Below are 17,767 nucleotides of genomic sequence, written 5' to 3' on the forward strand. Positions count from 1 at the left end.
TGGGGGATGAGGGTTGGTGGGCACACACTTCCCCATGAAAATATTTCAGCTTTTCACTGAAGAGACAAAAAACAAAAAAAAAGGTTTTGTCTGAAAACTTTTTATCTGGGGATTTTTCACCAAAAGTCAAATTTTCTCTGGAAAAATTGATAGTTTCAAATACCTAATTTTTCTGATGAAAATCCTTTTCAGTGGAAAATTTGACTAGTCCTAATATCTAGTTATGAATTACATCCATGCACTCATTAACAATTGGGCATGTCCACCAAAGATACATAAAATCACCTTGTCCCCTACAAGTTCTCCAACATCTGCACCATAAATAATTGTTTTTATATAGATAAAATGTAAGGCATCAATGAAACATGATCTTCAAGAAATTTTTATTGTACTACAATCAAGGTTTTCCTATTTATACTTGATTTAATTTGAAATACAAAACACACTTTTCAGAAATCTCAGCCACACACTGAGACAGACATCATATAACATTAACGTTGGTTAACAAAATAACTCACTCACTAAGGATTCACAGTAATATTTTAATTCAGATATAAAGGTTTGAGGACTTAATTAGCAGGAAACCTCAAAACTAACTTGATCACATTTGAGGAACTGGGAAGAAGATGAAATTAGGTTGTAACAGAATCCCCCACTGTAATCCCAAAAGCAATCAGTAAATGTGTTTATCATATGCTGGTTTGAATGCAAAATATTTATCATTTTTTACTCGGGAAACCCTATAAAGAGATAGGGTTTCCATTGTCTGTCAGTTTGGATCTTAAAGAGCTCTGCTATTCAGCTTTGACATAGTAAGAAACAAAATGATAAAATAAGAGTTTACTCAATGACCAAAAAGGCATGATTCTACAATCAAGAAAGAGGACAACTTTGGCAAAAAGGCCCATCCTGGTTCAGTGGTGAAATGAGGGCACCAAACACCAATTGGAAATAAAAAAGAAATATATAAGAGATGGGGAAAAGGAGAACTAGATCACAATCAGTATAAAAGATTCCACAGCATAGGTGCAGGAAATCAATAAGTAATGGGTTGATTCAGTGGTTGAAAGTTATCCGTTTGATGCAGGAATTACTGGGTGGGGTTCTATGACCTGTGTAATACAGGAGGGTTTTCATAGGGACAGAGAAAGGTAGAACAAAGCTATCGAGGCAACACTCTCCCTGGACTGGGATGCATTAAAACCTCATATTGTCTACTTCCAAAGAAGTAGAGGCTATGATATATAGTGCCCACTTGAAGTCAATGCAACTCTGCACCAAGTGTGGGACCCCATAGCTCTTGGCAGCACAAAGATTGGCTAGATAATCAGACACAATTCTTTCTACATGAGGGGAGTAAAAATTAGCTCCCAAGCTAATCTGGCCTTTAAACTACAGTAGACAATCAGGAAAACAAAACAATCCTATTGCTCTTCAGCAAATAGTCCTCTGGTCAGGACTCCTACAATCTCATCTGGACTGACTAAAAACTTACTTTTCCCTGGGTTTTATCACTCCACTCAGTAGGGAGGTGCACAAGGAGAACAGAATCTCATAGTTCTATGAAACCTTTGATACACTGGATCACCCAAGTGTGTTTCTCCCAAGAATTACCAAGTGACTTTTTCCTATATGAAGAAATCTTTTTCTGCCTCTTCACTCTGAGCTCAGATGTGTTACAATTAAATTTTCCTCTTAAAATAGTCTGCTTCCTACTTGTATTTCTGACCCTCCCCCAGAGGTGACTACATACCACACCACAGAAACACCAACCCAAGAACCAATCTCTGTAGCAAACCTAGTTGCCTACTCTGTTCCTATATCTACTCTGGCAACACCATCAGAGGACTCAACCACATTAGCGACACCATCAAGGGCTCATTCACCTGCACATCTGCTAATGTTATATATGCCATCATGTGCCAGCAATGCCCCCCTGTCATGTACAATGGTCAAACCGGACAGTCCCTACGTAAAAGAATAAATGGATACAAATTGGACATCCGGAATGGTAACATACAAAAGCCAGTAGGTGAACACTTCAACCTTTCTGGACATTCTATAACAGATTTAAAAGTCACTATTCTTGAACAAAAAAACTTCAGAAACAGACTTCAAAGAGAAAAAGCAGAACTAAAATTCATTTGCAAATTTAACACCATTAATTTGGGCTTGAATAGGGACTGGGAGTGGCTGGTTTACAACAAAAGCAGCTTTGCCTCTTCTGGAACTGGCACCTCCTCATCTATTATTGGGAGTGGACTACATCCACCCTGATTGAATTGGCCTTGTCAACACTGGTTCTCCACTTGTGAGGTAATTCCCTTCTCTTCATGTGTCATTGTATAATGCCTGCATTTGTAACTTTCACTCCATGCATCTGAAGAAGTGAGGTTTTTTACCCATGAAAGCTTATGCTCAAATAAATCTGTTAGTCTTTAAGGTGCCACTGGACTCCTTGTTGTTTTTGTGGATACAGACTAACACGGCTCCCCCCTGATACAGAGGTGACTTTCATTCTTCCTGACAAACATAAAATCAGTGACAATGTACCAGTGATGAGCTGCTAAAATCTTAACAACCGGTTCCTTATAAAAAGTTCTGATTTAAGGGACGTGCCACAGTATGTATTTTTTGTACCAACAGAGTTACCATACATCCGTATTTTCCCGGGAGGAATTTTTAAATTTTAAAAATCCCGCCCAGACAGCGATTTAAGAACCTAAAAGCCTGACATCTCTGGGAAAATACAGATGTATGTTAATCCTACCTAAAGTTCTTTTTTAAAAAGATGGGCCTGAACTAGAAATGAGCTCTGTTTCACATGTGTGGGTCCCCGCCACTCCCTTGGGGTGTGCTAGGTGACCAGATGTCCCAATTTTATAGGGATAGTCTCAATTTTTGGGTCTTTTTCTTATATAGGCTCCTATTACCCTGCATCCCCTGTCTCAATTTTTCACACTTGCTGTCTGGTCACCCTAGGGTGTGCACATGTGGGGTCCCAGCTGCTCCCTGCCCCCCCTCATTGAAGCAGGTGTGCAGGGTTACTGCCCTGAGAACTGCAGGGCACCAGTGGACATGGGGCTGGCTGCAGACAGGGGCGTGGGGCAGGGCTAGCTGGCTGCAACAGAGGCTGGCTGTGGGCAGGTGGTGCAGACAGGGGCTGGCTGCAGGAGGTGGCTGCGGGCAGGAGCTGCGGGCAGGGGCTGGCTGTGGCTGCCGGTGGCTGGGGGGGGCGGGTACTCACATGGGGAGAGCGGCTGGGAGCAGCCCGAGCAGCAGGACGAAGCCGGGGACCCACCAGGCAGCAGCAGGAGCCCCAGGGCCAGTGGTCCAAGGAGCAGCAGCAGCAACAGGGCCAGGAGGCAGCCCACATGGCTCCTGCAGCGCAGCGCCCCCCAGCGGCCGGGAGGAGGAATTACATGCTTCCCGGGCGGAGCCCATCAAAGCTTCTCTCGCAGGGAAGCCAGTTAACAAGCGGTTCTAAAACCGCTTCTTAATTTAACAACCGGTTCCTGCGAACCGGTGCGAACCGGCTCCAGCTCACCCCTGCAATGTACATCAAATAAAATAGCTCTTTCTTGTTGATATCTGAAAGCACATACTCTCCTTACACCATAGAGAACATTGAATAATGCAAACTCTCTTGATGTTGTCAGCATCTCTCCCATAAAACCCCTCAGCTCCATCTATTATCTATCTTAGACCTAATCTACCACAATTCATAAACCTAAAATCTATTTAAACAGTTTACATATATGCTCCTCTTTTCATTTGGAAATCACATAGAAAGATATTAAATCTGTGTGCCTGGTAGAAACCAGAAAGATATTTTGTGACGTATATGACCAACTATAACCAGCCCATCCAAATTAAAAAAAACATCTATAAAAATGTGCCATAACATTATTCAGAGTGGTCTTCTCAGAAAGAAATTATTATTTGTGTTACCATACTGTTCTGAAGCTCTGACTACAGACCAAGTTTCCACTGTGCATGGTGTTGTACAAATACAGAACAAAAAAAGACAGCCCTGCCCTAAAGAGCATATCATCTAAGAGACACAGATGGAGACAAACAAACAGATGCAGGAGTACAAAGAAACAACGCCACAATATTGTGACAGTGAGACAGCATGATACCAGCACACCAACAGCCCAACTGCCGTCAAGTTTTTTTTTTTGTAGGTAGCATGGCAAAGGGGAGTTTTGAGGAGGTTTTTTTTAATTGCAAATCCTTTTTGCTCTCAAGTTTTAAAGATTTTACTCCATCTTATAAAAAATTCTCATCTCATGAACAAGCATTTATCGATAAGCCTTAGTTATGAATATTTTTGCCTAGTTCTAGTGGAAGATTCAATCAACAGAGTGGCAAACACACAATAAGGCAAAACCTAAGGAAACTGAAATGTCTTTTCCCCAAAAAACAACAGTATTATGCTTTATTTGTTGAGCATTTACAGTGCAGTACAGAGAAATGAGGAGACAAGAGAGTCTTGCTCCCAAGGACTACATCTACACACTAAAAGAGAAACAACATATGTATGTTCTTACCTGAACAGAATTGTATTTTGGACAAGGAGGATATTTAGCTGGTGTGAATGGCCATAGCACAGTTGAAGTCCATCAAGGATCTGCCATAGGATGTACATGTCACAAAGAAGAAAATGTCATTGGGTAACATTCAAGGCAGAGAAATTTTGCTATTGAGTTCAATGGCACCAAGATTTCATCCATTGAACACAAGCATAGAAGACTGCTAGCTAATATAAAGATCCATTTTTCACTAAATTGAGAGACGAGAATACCTGGCACCCTTGATCAAAGCAGTGCTGCACATCTCTTACAAACAAAGCCAGATAGAAGGCACAGCCAAAGCAGAAATGCTGGGTAGAGAACCTTCATGAAAGAAAAGGGTGGTCTTGTGGTTAAGGCCTTGAATAGGATTCAGCAGACCTGGCTTCTGTTCAAGGACTTCTTGTGTGACCACATACAAGTCATTTAATTCTCTCCCTACTTCAGTTCCCCTATCTGTTAATTAGGAATGATGATATTCCCTACTTGAGAGTGGAATTGAGAGGATTAATTAATTAGTGTTTTTGAGGAGTTTAGGTCCTACAGAGATGGGGGCATATACATATCTAGAATTAGAAATAAGAGATATCCATAGGCAAACAAGGCTAAGGAGAATGTTTCCAGAAGCAGAAATAGGCTCAAGCTGCAAAAATTTAGATATGGAATTTCAATAACCACTCTGCAAAGATCAGGGATCCAAGCAGCTGGAGTTTTAGTTTTACCTGATTGCAGATATCTACGTTTAGATGCAGGTCTGAACCTGCATCAGGCTCTGAACCTTCTTGATCATGAGCTCTTTTTTTTTTTTTTTTTTTTTACTTTTATAAAGAAAGAACCCATTACATTCAAGTCAGGCTTTGAACTTCCCCAGAATTCAGGGGTGTTTGGATCTGGAACTATAGTTATAGCAGATCTCTAGTTACAAGCTGTATCTATTAATGTGATAACTAATGACAGACCATTATTAAGGTGGGCAACATGAAACAAAACTGGTGAGTAAGATTTTCATCCAAGCACATTTGGAAAGAGAAGGAAAAAAGAAAATATTTCCTTTTAAAATATTAAAAATATATTACTAGAATTCAAAATCCTATTGAACTGTAGACACTTTAAATTAATCTTCTAGAATCCACTATTTAAAACCCTTCCAAATGTAGTCTAATGTAGAGCTGAAAACTCACTCGTATGTGCTTTATTTTGGGGGGCTAGCTTCTGGGTTCTGAGAGTCTTTTTTAGGTGTCTAATTCTCCACTTGCATTGTATGGGGAGCTTGGGTGATTAATTTGGGGCTGTTAATTTCACTAGGCAGCAGGGTTCCTAAAAGGTAGTTGTGGCAATGCTCAACATTGCAATGCCTAAGCCCACTTTGTGAATCTAGCCTGATCTGCCTCTTTCTTCAGCTATCCGCATTTTCTACGCTAACTTTGATATAACATAGATGAAGCCTATGGAAGAGAGGAATAAAAGAAGGAAGAAAGATCAAAAGGAACAATAGTCAAGAACAGCCATTCATTTGCATATTAGCTTTCCATTTTTCAACAAGTCAATTTTCCTCTGCCTTCTGGCGAATATTATTCAGCAACTTCCTCCTTATGTAGAAAACATCTCTGTTGACTACAGCATCTAGATAACAGCTGAAAATGCAGCATGGGTCCAAAGATTAATAGCAAACACAAAATAAATCACTTTAATTACACACAGCAAGTATATGCTGTTTGCTAATAGATCACAAGGAGAAGCAGAAAATGCTGCAGAACTGTTTGTCTTGGCTGCATGTGGTAGGAGTCAATTGCTCTTATAATTTCATTATCTTTTCCTCTGTAACAAACCATTCAGTGGGCCATGCTATAAATGAAATTGCATGGATCATTTTATTTATGAAAGAGAAATTAAGAATTATTAAACCATAAGAAAGGTGTTGGAACAATATTTTTCAAGTTTTTTAAAAGGATAAAAATATTTTGAAAAGACAGCTCTCATAACATGTCTACATCTCTATTGTCCTGAACTTATGTTATAAAGAAAATTGTTTTATAACATATAATTTAAAAACGCATTATGAAAAATCCCAAATACACACAAAAGCATGTTCTGGAAGCCAAGTCATTTCCTTGTGGAGTTTCAGTGACAATCCTGAAATTGCTTATGCATGCAGACATAAAAGTACACTTAGTAGCTGTAATTACAGCTTTTACAACAGTCTAATTAAAGAGCACATCCATCATATATATTGTCTTTTTGACTGTGAACATTATAAATCTGCTTGAAGAAAAGTAGACAGTCTATCGTATCTTCCTCCCCACCTACTGCTTCTTCAGGTAAGCAAGCAATAGCAAAACCCCAGGATAGGAGACTGCTAAAGGACATGACTTTCTGTTCTCTGCACTTCTTGGCTAAAACACAGGCAAAGCTTTTCATGCTTTGTTACTGTGGCTTGGCCACTGGTGTGCTGAGACCACCGTTTATCATGCTGACCACTCTTGACTTATTGTTTCCTTATATTTCCCCATCTGTTTGTATCCATCTGTTGTCTCTTGTCATATTGAGTTTATAAACTCTTTGTGGAAGGGACCATCTTTTTGTTCTTTGTACAGCACATTGCACGATGGGATCCTGAATGACTAGGACAGCTAGGTGCTACAGCAATACAAATAATCGATAATAAGTTTTACTGTAACAAGTTTTGTATTATTTTTTCAGTCCTGAAATGTCTATCTAGTCCAGGGGTTGGCAACCTGCAGCTCTGGAGCTGCATGCAGCTCTTTGGGTGCCCCCTTGTGGGCAGATGTTTTGTGAGGAAGAGCGAGGTGCAGGCTCTGTCTGGGAGGCGCTTACCACAGGCAGCTCCCGGCTGGCAGCGCAGCAGAGCTCAGGAAGGTTGCATGCCTGCTTTGGCCCCATGCCACTCCCAGAAGTGGCTGGCTGCTGGCACGTCTCTGCACACCCCTTGGGGGCAGAGGGGCAGTGGGTCTGCATGCGCTTCCTGCACCCACAAGTACTGTCCCTGCAGTTTCCATTGGCCAGGAACCATTGACTGTGAGGACGGTGCTGGGGATAGAGGCAATGCGCGAGCCACCTCCCCCACCCCGCCAGGGGCAGGCAGAGACATGCCAGCAGCCAGCCACTTCTGGGAGCGGCATGGGGCCAGGGCAGGCAGGCAGCCTGCTGAGTCCTGCTGCACCACCAGGCGGGAGCCACCTGTGGTAAGTGCCTCCCAGCCAGAGCCCACACATCGCACCCCCTCCTCCAACCCAACCCCTGCCCCAGGTCAGAACCCACTCCTGCACCCAAACTCCCTCCCAGACCCCACACCCCTCCTGCACCTCAATCCCCTGCCCAAGCTCGGAGCCCCCTACTATTTATATTCAAATTCAAACCGCTAATTACCAAGGCAACTGTTGTCCACCAATAAAACTCTTGGAATTTCTTGTGAAAAGGAAACGCTTGTGCTCTGTCTTTACTAGAATGTTCCAACGTTCAACAGTTTGAAAAAGTCAAAAGTCAGAAATAAAATAGATCAGATAAATACCTTCCATCAAACAAATGACAACCAAAAAGAGAAAGATAGAATACGAACACCAAGAATTTCAAAATGATTGGACTGAGACTTATGCTTTTATAGTGAGTTCAGCCAGACTCTGGTTGTACCTCATTTGCAATGAGAAACTATCCAACAATAAGAAATCAAACCTAGAAAGACATTTTGAAACTCAGGGCGAAGATATTGCATCTGCTGTCGCTGAATGTCTGAAACAAAAAGATATTGACATCAACAGAATAATTTCTGTTGCTACAGATACAGCACTGAGCATGAAGGGGGGCACACAAAGGTTTCTTTGCTTTAAAAAAGTAAGGCACACAATGTAATTTCATTTAACCATATAAGCCACCAGGAGGCTCTCTGAGCTCTCTCTCTGGCAGGAGGAGGGAGGAGAGAACTGGGGGACCTGGACACAGATCCCCCCCAAAGCCGCCTTTTTTTTTTTTTGGCTGGCTCCAGCCTCTCAAAAAATGGCTTCCCCCTCCCTCAAACTCCTGGGAGGCATCTCACTCCCTATTGGTATCTTGGGGGTTACACATATAAGCCACCAGGAAGTGCTATGTGCACAAACCTTTCCAGAGGAAATCTTGAAAGAAATGGAAATGGTCATGCAGATCGTTAATGAAATAATGGCAAGCACTCTCAATCATCAACTGTTTTGCAAGCTTCTTCGAGAAATTAACAGCCAATATTCTGATCTTCTCATGTATAACAAGGCAAGATGGCTTTCCACAGGTGCAGTCCTAGTGCGGTTTGCATCATGTCTTGAGGAAATTAGGGTGTTCCTTTGAGAAAAGGGCCTTAAATACGCACTGCTAACAGATCCTCACTGGCTGCAGAAATTCAGTTTCTTGGTGGATTTAACTTATCATTTGACTATGTTGAATCAGAACCTACAGGGAAAAGGAAATACTCCAGTTTCGCTTTTGGAAGAAGTTCTTTCATTTGAACGAAAGCTGTCTTTGTTTGTAAGGCACATTGAGATGGGCATCTTAGTGCATTTCCCAACATTTAAGTAATACAAACAAATGACTGTGACATTGACGTTAGGTTTCTTGCAGAAACAGGCATCAAAATGCAAGGTGCATTTGCTGACCAATTTTATGAGTTCAGAAGGGAAAAGGCCACATTGTCATTTCTGATTAAACCGCTTGAAGCAGACACTTCTGCATTGAATTTTTCAGCATTTGCGGGAATCAATCGAGCGCAATTTGAATATGAATTAGCGGACTTGCAAGACAAGGATTTATGGAATTCAAAATTGAAAGATCTTGTCACTGAACTTTAAAACCTGGAAAGGGAGAAATGCACCCTTGGGCTACAACACAAGTGGTCTGAAATGGATGACCTTAAACAATAAGACCAGATTATATTCAACATTTGCAATATACAGTCAGCTGAAGAAATATGCATTTGGGTTTCTCTCAATCTCTGGTTCAATGTACTTCTGTGAACAAGTGTTTTCCAACATGAATTTCATCAGAAACAAACTAAGGAGCCAACTGCAAGAAGTTAATCTTGAGTCCTGCTTGAAAATGAAAATCATGGCATATTCACCAAACATTGAGCAACTCTCTAAAGATGTCCAACAGCAGAAATTGAATTAAAAGTATTGGTGAGTAGTAATAACTTTATTATATTGAATTATTATTAGTTGATAAATTCTAACTCTACAAGTAGCTTTGTGATGCGGCTCTCGAAAAATTTTGGTCAAGACAAAAACAAAAAAATGGTTCTTCTTCTTTGAAAGGTTACTGACTCCTGATCAAGTGGAAGCACTTGGTTACCATGATTTTGAATGTGTAAGTATTTGTCTAGTCATTATGATCTAGATAGTAGCTTTACAGTATGTCCCAAGTAATGTGTGATGCTCAACAGCGCTGCCACAGGAACAGACAAAGGAACAAATTGTGACACTTTTACTGTTATTATTTGTATTACCGTAGCACCTAGGAGCTCCAGTAATGGACCAGGACCCCACTGAGCTAGGCACTGAACAAAACCACAGAACAAAACAAAAAACAAAAAAACAAAAAAAAACAAGAAAAAACCAAGTAGCCCACTTGCCCCTATGCTGAGACCAGTGACTAAGGAGGGAAAAAACAGGTCTCCTCCCACTTGCTTCCCCCCCACCTCTCCATTCCTTTTGCGCTCAGTTTCTTCCAGAAGGGAGTATCAGGCAAGTAGCCCTGGTCTATCCCCCAAGTCCAAGGTCACAACCTCAACAGGGCAGAGGCCAAGTCTCAATTCAGTAGGTGAATGTTGTCCACACTCTGAAGACTATGAATGTGCTACTTCTCTTGACTATACTGAGCCATTTAGATGCAGAGGCCTCTTAACAAAAAGGTCATTTTTAATCAAACCCAGAAAGGAAATCCCGCACCCCTTAATATTATGTCAAATGTGTGTAATGATGACCTGTAACACTCACTACCACAACCACATACTAAGAGCTCTAGAAGTGAAATATTCTATGCTTAGCATCACTTCCTGCCTCCATATCCAGGCAATGAAATTGAGCAACTTTTTATGCACTTCTTTAGAAAATTTAAAATGAAGGCTAAAGAAGCATTGTGAGGAGAGGAGATTTTCCAGAAGTGACAGTGCAATATCTAATTATGTTGAATTCTGGATAGGTCAATTGCTTGGGATAAAATGGAAACAGAACAAAAACCTTTGCCCAAAATTCAAGATGAGTCTTGTTAAGTAAGGGTTGCAGGATTGTAATACAGTAGAATTTCAAAGTTAGGAACATCTTGGGAATGGACGTTGTTCTTAACTCTGAACAAAACATTATGTTTTTTCTTTCAAAAGTTTACAACTGAATATTGACTTAATATAGACGCTCCCCAGGTTACGCAAGACCCGACTTACACAAATTCGCATTTATGGAAAAAGTTCCATAAGCCAGAAATAGAATTTTCAAGTTGCGGAAATTTTTGCATAACATACAGGTATACGTTTCTGACTTACGCAAAATTTGAGTTACACAAGACTTTCCGGAACAGAACGATTGCATATGTCGGGGGGCGTTTGCACAGCTTTGCAACTTCACTATGCAGAAAAAATGCTGCTTTTAACCATCTGAATTTAAATGAAACAAGCACAGAAACAATTTTCTTACCTTGTGTGATGAGGCAGAGTAGCCCCGCATTGGTACAGCAGGGGTTAACCCTTCCCTTCCTAGCAGAGGAAGCCACACCCCGGAAGCTCTGCTGGGCATGCTCCAACTGGAGAACAGATATAAAAGCCTGCAGATCAGCTGAGTCTGGGCTGACCACCGGAGGAGAAGGAAGCATGCTGCCAGCTCCTGAAGAGGGAGAGCTTGCGCGCCAAGATCCAGGAGTCAGCCAAGCCGAGACACTACCAGGTACCCCAATGCAGGACGTCACAGGGGAGATAGAGACCAGAGGAACCCCTACCCCAAATGAACTGGTATTCACGGTAGGAAGTGACCCAGGGGAACTTTAGAGACAAACAGCGTTAGAGCTGTGGTGACGCTCAGCGTGTTGTGGGCAGATCCCTGCCGAGCGAGAGGCAAGGAGAGCTTACCACTATCAGGGCCCTGGATTGGGGCTTGATGGAGAGGGTGGGCCCAAGTCCCCCTGCCCCCTCACCCCCAAACCGTGAGGGATCTTGGATAGACTCTGGCCGCTAGGCTGCGCTACCCTGCTCATAAGGGGGTGTATATGGACTCTGGCCACTAGGCTGTGCTACCCTGCTCATAAGGGGGTTTACATGGACGCTGGCTGCTAGGCCGCACTATCCCACCCGTAAAGGAGGTTATATAGACTCCGACCACTAGACAATGCTACCGCGCCCGACAGGGGTGACAGTGGAGAGGAAGGCCAAGAGGCCGTCACTGACCGCCCACAGAGAGGCAGATGTAGAGACTTGAGAGTGGTGAGACGTCGGCACCCCATCCTTCCCTGCCACAAAGGGGCACTGTGGTGCACAACCTTCCATACCTTGTCAAATTTCTTTTAAACTCTCCCTTTTTTTGTAGTAGTAGTTTATGTTTAAAACAGTACTGTACTTGCCTTTTTATTTTATTTATTTATTTATTGGTCTCTGCTGCTATCTGATTGCATACTTCTACTTCCAAATGAGGTGTGTGGTTGACTGGTTCTACTGTAATAATTTGCACATATAGGTCACATTATACCTGGCTATCTCAAACTGTATCCCAAATATTAATGAATTCACCATTTGAGGCATAAATATTATTATATCCAAAGGAAAATAGAGAGATTACATGCTTCTCAGAAAAACAACCAACAGCTACACAGCAAATCTGGGTGACAACCAGGAAAAGAAGAGCGAATTCCCAGCTCACTGTTCTAGCCACCAGATCATATTACCTTTTTCAGTTTTATTTTAATTTTCAGTTGCCTGTCCACTTTGGACAAAGTGGAAATGGAAGTTCTGTACAGAAATACTGTGATGGAGGTTTATTCTTGCTTATTTCTGACTTACTTTAAACAAAATAGCATTAGTCCAAAAACATTCAGATTGGTTTAGATTAGCATCCAAACATACGGTTGTTTATCCAAACATTTCATAGTTCATTCATCACTAACAGAGATGAAGTACACTACACTATACAGTGAAATGCTATTGTATTTCACTACCAAACAGGTGGTTTAAAAAAAATATGGAACATATTGTACTTCACCTTGAATGAATCTGCACATAGTGTCATATGCTGCAATGCGGAGAACATATGTCCTTGACAATGTGCTTTATGAAGAAAGCAAAAAAACCCAAAACCCTGATCCACAATTCCTTTAAAAAAAAAATAAAAGCAGGAAGGAACACAAAGTAAGTAAAATGCATATGATGCATAAGAAATGTCAGAGATTTGATGGAAAGGAATGTGCATTCATGTACAATTAACAATCATTACATGGCCAGTTCCCTTTTTTTATATAGTTCGTCAGGCGACCTCTACACACAACACTGTAATACTAAAGAATTCTTAATTCCTCTATTAATTCCCACAGATCTCTAGGATTCTTTGATGTCAAACAGGCTAAAACATTTAAAGACTGTTATTCCATTAAACTGCATATGTAGCTGTGATGTATTAGTGTATGTCTATATCAAACTAGAAACTCCATTTTGCTTTGTGAACACCATTTTGACTGTAAAGTGCACTGTGCCTTCACTGTTGCTGTCTCTTCTTCTTGGACTGGGATCCCAAGAGATATTAGGAGATGATTAATAATACAAAGCAATCAGGAACAATACAAAGCAATGGCGGGGGAGACGGGGAAGGAGTCTTGCAGTCAAATGGAAGCAATTAGGACACTGAGCTAGCTATCACTTACACAGGGGCACAAGGGGAGTAAGGAGACCCAACTTTTGACTGACTGAAAATTGGCCTATCCTCCATGACAGAGGGGCAACTGGGCCAAATTTGAGTGGCACTGCAACCCCAGGCACGCTCCCACATTTGCAGTCCTTTTGACACCCATGGGCACCACCTTCCCCCCTCCCCACCCTGGTCCCCAGGGAGAAGCTAAGCAGGGGTCACTGGGAACCCCCAGTTCCCAGGAAGGTGGGAGGCTTTTGGTGCTTGCTGGGAAAACAGATACAGGAGGAGGAGTGGGTCTGGGACTCACAGACCTACCTGGCCCATGCTTGGGATAGCGTTCTTCAGCCTGACTGCCTCTCTGAGTAAGAGCTCCTGCCACTTTAGAAGAGTATAGAACAAGACGACAAGACTGGCACAGAGGAGAAGATGGTTCTGGGACCCTGAAAGGCCTGACCATATTCCAAAGGGCTCTTCGAGTGGTGAGGAAACTGAGGCAGGGTTTTGCAAGTAGGTTTTTGTTATTTTCTGTGGAGCTGCATATATCTTGTGCTTTGTGATGAAAGTGTGATTGGTTTGAAAATTCCTTTGCAAAGCCTTCATGCTCTTTGCTTTCATGGAGGCATAGTCTCTGAAGTGGGAACAGTAATAATGCAGCTTATGTGGAACGCTGGGAGCATGCAATAGCTACTGAAGCTAAACAGGAAAAAAACACTCATGTTCCAGAATATCACACATGCAGTTATTCAGAAACACCTACTGCACTTTAAGTTCATACCCTACCTCAATCAGTGTAAACTTTTAAGTGTAAGAGATCCCTTAATCTCTCTCTGCTTCCATTCCACATCTACAGAAAGAGACTAATAATACTCCCTTTCTCCTACCCTTTTGCTATCTTGTCTATTTAGAGTGTAAACTCTTTGAGGCAGGGACTGTCTCCTACTATGTGTGCATACAGCTTCTAATACATTAAGGCATCTAGACAGTCCAGCATTATAAATTCATTACTAATACTAGATACTTAAATGGTTACAGCTGCTAAGAATTCCACTTTTGACTGGCCAGGAGGCAGTACCTCCTCCTATAAACTTCGTACTTGGCATAATGATTATCATATTTCATCTTCCAAGGTGGATTATTGACAACTTTCAAACCCACTTCTTTGACATAACTTTCACATAAGCAAATAAGTAAATAATATTTTAGGATACGGAGAAAGAAAGCTAAAAATCTTAAATATGTTTACTTTTTGAATTGGTAATGCAGTCAGGAGCAGGGTGATAAGTGAAGTTTAAAAGCCTAAATACCTAGATTAGATTGATAGATACCTGTTCCATGGACAGCCAGCCAATATTCCTGAAGATCATTTCTGTGACATTCTATCTCACAAAATACCTTTCATCAGTGAAAATTATATCTTTGAAATCTCTTTCAGTGTCTGTCTATTGCTATATTTGAAGCAACCTTTTCTGTCTTTCCACATATCACATGGGAAATTACTTAGAAAGACAAAAGGAAATAAAGAATTAGTGTATATGGAGAACAGTGTAGCTAATCTGCATGGCCAAGTATGAAGTTGATCGACATCGAGACCTGCAGGGTATCCTCCAGAGAGAGGCTCTGGAAAGTTTCCAAGAGGTGCTTGTTAATCCTCTGCCGCAGATTCCAAGGGATTGCAGCCTTGTTAGTTTCCCCATTGTAGGAAACTGTACCATGCCATTTAGCAATCACTGGAGCTCGGACCAAAGCGACACATAGCTGACTGCATATAGACCGGGGTGAAAGCTGCAAGCATGCAGGAGTTGTGCCCTGGTTTCTCTGGTCACCCGCAGCAGCGAGATGTCAACCAGCAGGTTGGCCACCTGTGAAAAAGTGTGTGATAATTTTAGAATGAGTTCCCTGCAAAGCTGCCCTGCAAGCTGTGACCTTTTTGTCTGTATGCACAACCACCTCCCCCCCAACTCCCAACACTCACCATGACTGGGGTGCTCACGGAGCTCTGTGCCTGCCTAGAGTCTCAGAGAGAAAGTGATTTCTATTAGCAAAAGGCCTTTGTTACTAAAATGTTTCAATAATTTGCTGGAATGTAACAATTCCTCTTCTGTTCAGCACAGACCTTGAGAAACACACCACACACTCCCACGGACCAGCTTCAGCAGATAAGGAAAAACCCTCAGTGCAGCAAAGAAGACGTGTTCCGGGAGGTGCTGCAGCGCGATGAGAGACAGAACAGGGAACACAAAGAGTGCTGGGAAGCCGAAAGGCAGGACAGAAAAGAGAATGCTGCATTTGCTAGGCAAGCGATAGAGTGGATGATAACAGTTATGGAGGATCAGACAGAGATGCTCAAGTCTTTGATACAGCTGCAGACTGAGCAGATCCATGGTTGACCTCCACTGCAGCACATTCAGATGCACAATTCTTTGCCAACCCCCCCCCCCCATGCCCACACGTTCCTTTTCACTTCACAACACTCCACCCCCTCTTACATCTTGCACAATGATAGCTAGAGTTACACACAGTTGTGAGATTTTACCCTTTTTAACAATAACTAAATGCTAAGGTATTTAATGGTGCAGCATTTTTATTCTGTGTTCTACAAAAACGTATAGCAAGGCTTCTAAAGCATTATGTTGCATGGATCTTGGGCCCCAAAATTGTATATGGATGCACCAGGGAAGCAACTCCAAAGCAGATGTGTGTTATTGCCCCTCATTGTCGAAGTGGGTCCTCAAAGCCTCTCTGATGTTAATAGCAGCTCTCTGGGCTCCTCTGACAGCTGTACAATCTGGCTGTTCAAACTGTGCAGCCAAGTGCTCTGCCTCAGTGCTCCGCAAACATTTCACCCTTAGATTCACACACATTATGCAAAGTGCAGCACACGGCTATGACCATGGGAATATTATCCTTGGTAAGGTCTAGCCTGCCATTGAGACATGTCCAGCGGATTTTTAATGGCCAAAGGCACATTCGACTACCCTGCAGCACCTGCTCAGCCTGTTGTTAAAACACTCCTAGCTGATGTCCAGGTGCCCTGTGTAAGGTTTCATGAGTCAGGTCTGTAAGAGGTAAGCCAGATTTCGCAGCATTACTATGGGGCATTTCCACATCCCCCACTGTGAACTTGTAGTCTGGAAAGAATGTCCCCACCTGCAGCTTTCTGTACAGGCCACTGTTCCTGAAGATGCGTGCGTCATGCACCTTTTCAGCCCAGCCTGCACTAATGTCTGTGAAACATCCACGGTGATCCACAAGCGTCTGCAACACCATGGAGAAGTGTCCCTTCCTATTGATATATTCAGAGGCAAGGTGCTTTGGTGCTAAAACTGGAATGTGTGTGCCATCAATCACTCCTCCACAGTTAGGGAAACTCATCTCTGCAAACCCATCCACTATTTCATGCACATTTCCCAGAGTCATGGTCCTCTGCAGCAGGATGTGATTTATTGCCCTGCACACTTGGAGTAATACAGCCCCAACAGTTGACTTTCCTACTCCAAATTGATATGCAACTGACTGGTAGCAGTCTGGATTCGCCAGCTTCCACACAGCAATTTTCAATATACTTCTCTACCGAAATGGCATCTCTCAATCTGGTGTCCTTCCGCCGCAGGTCAGGGACCAGCTGAGTACATAGCTTCATGAAGGTTGCTTTACACATCCTAAAGTTCTGTACCCACTGGTCATCAGCCCACACTTGCATAACAATGTGATTCCTACCAATCAGTGCTCGTTTCCCTAGACCAAAAGCGATGGTCTACCATATGCAGCTGCTCTATGACTGCCAAAAGCACTGATAAGTTGCTGCTGTCCATATCACACTCGAGTGCCTGTGATTCATCCTCTGTTAACTTTGCAAGTAACTCTATGATACTTGTGCAGCCATGCACAATGTCCTCACGACAGCTAGCAGTGCATACAAGAGAAGTGTGGGATCCATCCTCTATCACTGCAGATGCTGGTGCACACTACAAAAGAATAACAGTTGGAAAAATGGTGCGAAAGGAAGCCAGAAACCATTAGAGGGCTGGGACACAAAGAGGTGCATGACAGTACATTTTGCACATCCCAGGATGTGCCACGCTCTGTTTCCACATTCCCACAACACCTAGTGACGGATGATGTTGCCAGGCACTGTGGGAAATATACCCAGAGTCCATTGCTCTCGCTGTTGACAAAGGGGCCCCAAACATGGACACCATGTGTTGTCAGAGGGAACAAATATAGACGCGCTTTGGCGACTTTGCTTTTGTTGATTTTTTCTTGTCATTAGTTTCATCGACAAAATTTGCCAGTGTAGACAAGCCCTTAGAGTATTCCAAGTTGGGGCTATTGGGC

This window comes from Mauremys reevesii, linkage group 5 (genome assembly GCF_016161935.1).
Source record: "Mauremys reevesii isolate NIE-2019 linkage group 5, ASM1616193v1, whole genome shotgun sequence".
In the NCBI taxonomy this organism is placed as follows: Eukaryota; Metazoa; Chordata; order Testudines; family Geoemydidae; genus Mauremys; species Mauremys reevesii.